The 3,603-nt window shown below is 27.0% G+C and overlaps 1 protein-coding gene across 3 annotated transcripts in view; it reads left to right on the forward strand.

Annotated features, from left to right (window-relative positions):
- Positions 1-2,860, forward strand: part of LOC108691625 (ankyrin-2-like) — a 37,363-nt gene extending 34,503 nt beyond the window's left edge. For 2 of the 3 annotated variants that reach the window (XM_018199503.1, XM_018199656.1), the window contains exon 28: positions 2,543-2,860. The gene's annotated coding sequence lies outside the window, so the exon portion shown is untranslated. Of the gene's footprint in view, positions 1-1,409; positions 1,467-2,542 lie in introns of those variants that run through there. The other variant, XM_018199576.1, reaches the window with a different exon arrangement.
- The last annotated feature ends 743 nt before the right edge of the window (positions 2,861-3,603 follow it).

The following is a 3,603-nucleotide window of genomic DNA, read 5'->3' on the forward strand; positions in this document are numbered from 1 at the left end:
AAAATTATAAAAGATACGAAAAAATGTGTCAGACAAAAGTTTTCATTTCAAAGAGGAAAGAAGTTGGTGACCATGGTTGACCTTAAGAAGAACCTTAAGAAGTCTTTAAGGTCAATATTACTTAAAATTTTTTTAATGAAACCTCTTATTTTTTATTACATATTCTTATAGCTGTCTTCAAAATCTTTTGAGAACATTATAATAAAGTTCATTTTCATTAAGTACTTTTCAAATTAATTTATTTAGTCGATTTTTTTGAAAGCTAAAGATAAGAAAAAACGTTACAAATAAAGGTTTCACGATTTCGATGGAAAAATGGAATACTATTGTCAATTCAATCATGCCATCAATAAATGGCACCATTTCTGAGATTTTTTGTTATGGCTATTTTTTTTGGAAATCGATTTTTTTCTTTCAGTAAAAGCTGTAGCTATCAAAAAGACGAATGCTTTTTGAGATTTGCAATTCGATTAGACCGAATTACTCACGTTTAAAATTTTTGGAAAACAACTGTTAGTGACCTTGAATCTGATCTTGAAAAATTATAGTATATATAAATTAAATTATAGTATATAGATTGTCAACGTCATGATTGTGAACAATATTCCAAAGATTTTAGCCATCAATACTTAATGAAAATGAACTTTATTATAATGTTTTTAACAGAAATCAGCTATAAGAACATGTAATAAAAATGAGGGGTTTCATTAAAAAAAATTTTAGATAATCTTGACCTGATCTTAAAAGTATCTTTTCAATCAAGATCACGAACTTTTTTTTCCTACTTGAAAACCATAAAACTTTTGTCTGAAACACTTTATCAGTATCTTTTACAACTTTCGAGATATTTCGGTGTCAAAATTAAAATGGAATACTCTATTATATGGACACTCTATTATACATATATGTATATAAGGTGTTCGAAAAGTCGTCTGCAATACTTCGGGAAGTGATTCGGGACCCAAAAAGAAGGAAAAAAAAGCTATATAAATATAAATCCGGAAATAAATAATTTCTGAGTTATAATCACTTTTATATTAAAAAACATTATAGTTTATTTTTTATAATTACAATCATAATAATTTATTTTATATATCATAATTTATTTCAACATAAATAATTATATTTCAGACTATTTCAGCGTTTAGTCTTGCATTTCTCTAGTGAACTAAAAAAAATTTTTAAATAAAAAAAGAGGGTTGCCAAGTGAACTATGCCTCCACATGGTGCATTCTGGCTAACGCTAAAATAATTCGAAATGTATAAGTTATTTATGTTAAAACATTATGAAATAAATTATAATTGTAATTATAAAAAACAAATTACAATTTTTTCAACATAGAAATAGTTATAACTTAGAAATGATCTATTTCCAGATCTATGTTTATATAGCTTTCTTTTTCTTTTAGGTCTCACTTCCTGAAGTCTTACTGGTGATTTTCCGGAAATCCTACACACACACACACACACACACACACACGCGCGCGCGCGCGCGTATATAAGCGTGTATATATGTATGTACAGTGCCCCCATCCAAAGTTCCGGGCCGACTGATCTCCGGCATATCTCAAAAAGTATGCATTTTTGAGAAAAATTGTACTTGTAATTTTTACATAAAAATTGTAAGGTTTAAAAAGATCTATTTAATATTCTTATCAGTTTGATCATGAGGTTGAGATCAATCAATTTTTTTAAATTGGACATCCTATTTTTGATTCCAGAATATTTCCATTCCAGAATGTAAATGTCAAAAGCTTTTCAAAACACTATAATAAAGTTCATTTTTATTAAGTACTTTTCGAATTATAAGACTTAAAAGTTTCGATATCGCCATTATTAATGTTTCCCAAAATGCCGATCGATGACTAATGCTTAATTTCTTCATTTCCAGAAAAGTTGTGAATAACCTTACCCAGGAGATATCTCCATTGTATTCTGGGAGATATCTTTTGAAAGTTATCTAAAAGTGAAGAAATTGGACATAAGACTTCCTGAATGTTGTTCAGGATCATGCTCTGGATAATATTTGTTAAGATCAATAAAAATGAACTTTGTTCATTGTAATATTTTGAAATAATCATATTGTAACAATTATATTGTAACATTTTGAAAAACTTTTGACATTGGCTACTAGATTCCGAAATCAAAAATAGAATGTCCAATTTAATAAAATCGATGTGATCTTGACATTGACGACGTCGATGTAAGATTAAACTGATAAGATTATTAAATAGATCTTTTTAAATTCTACAATTTTTGTCTAAAATATTTTTCTCAAAAATGCATATTTTCTAAAATATTCGGTCGGCCCGGAATTTTTGGGCACTGTGTATAAATATATCTTATATCTATAATAAAATATGTAAAATAAATAAAATACGGTAAAAATTAATAAAGAAAATCTAAAATTAATAAATAAAAAATCTCTCTCTCTCTCTCTCTCTCTCTCTCTCTCTTGTTTCTCCTCCTCTTCTTACCTTTTCTTACATGTACATGTGTAAATATAATTAGAAGATTAATTATATTTTGTTTTTAATTTTAGATAAACGGACCAGGAAGGATTTTTGTCACGGTTTCGTAAACATATTACCGATTAACTCAAGAAGCTTTATATGTAAAACACAATATTAATTATAATGTACTAAAGAACTTGTGCATTGTGGATACTATTACATTTTGTCTTTGTTTTATGCAATGTCTTCTGATAACATTTACATTATGCTTAAGTAAGATAGTTGCTATCTTTATAATATAATGTTGTTGCGTGGGATAAGGAAGTGAAAGGATGCTTGCTTGTTTGTTCTTATTAAATTAGGATAGACGTATTTGTTAATAATTCTTACTGTATTCGTTCAGAAAAACGCAAACAATTTTAACTGTTTTTGAAATTTTTACATACATTAAGTTGCATTTTTTAACACGTACTTTGAAGTGCTACTTACATGTTCTACTGTTGTATTATAATGCGTACGACATTGTACTATTATAGCGTATTTTATAAACATTTTGATTATAGGATGTCTTTGTGGATGCGATTTCGTAAATTTTATAATATATTTGACATATTTCGTATCATGTAATGATTTCAAGCAACGTTTGCGAAGAAAAACTCAAAAATACAATAATGCTATCTTAACGTACGTTTACAAAGGAAGACAAATACATAATACCTAAATAGAAAATTTTATATGCGAATATATATTTAGGACACATACACACACACACATACACACACACACACACACACACACACACACATTATGGAAAATAGCAAATATACTTTTCTATTTAAATAATTCCAATAATTGTTTAAACTTATTACATTTGTTTCTCTTATTAAATACAAAGTTAACTGTACATGTTATTAATTATGTTTATATATGTATTGTATATTATTGCAAGTTACAATAATGTGATTTAAAAAGTTTGTTTTCTTAAAGAAAATATACATCTGTGCATTATCTGAAACTTGCGCACTTAATTTTCCCTATAAATTGTGTTAATGCACATCATTGCCTTAGTTATCGTCAATGACAATGATTATGCCATATTTAGCATAAGAAACAAATGTTTTCTATACATATATATATATATATATACTGA

Source organism: Atta colombica, unplaced genomic scaffold (genome assembly GCF_001594045.1).
Source record: "Atta colombica isolate Treedump-2 unplaced genomic scaffold, Acol1.0 scaffold1, whole genome shotgun sequence".
Lineage (NCBI taxonomy): Eukaryota > Metazoa > Arthropoda > Insecta > Hymenoptera > Formicidae > Atta > Atta colombica.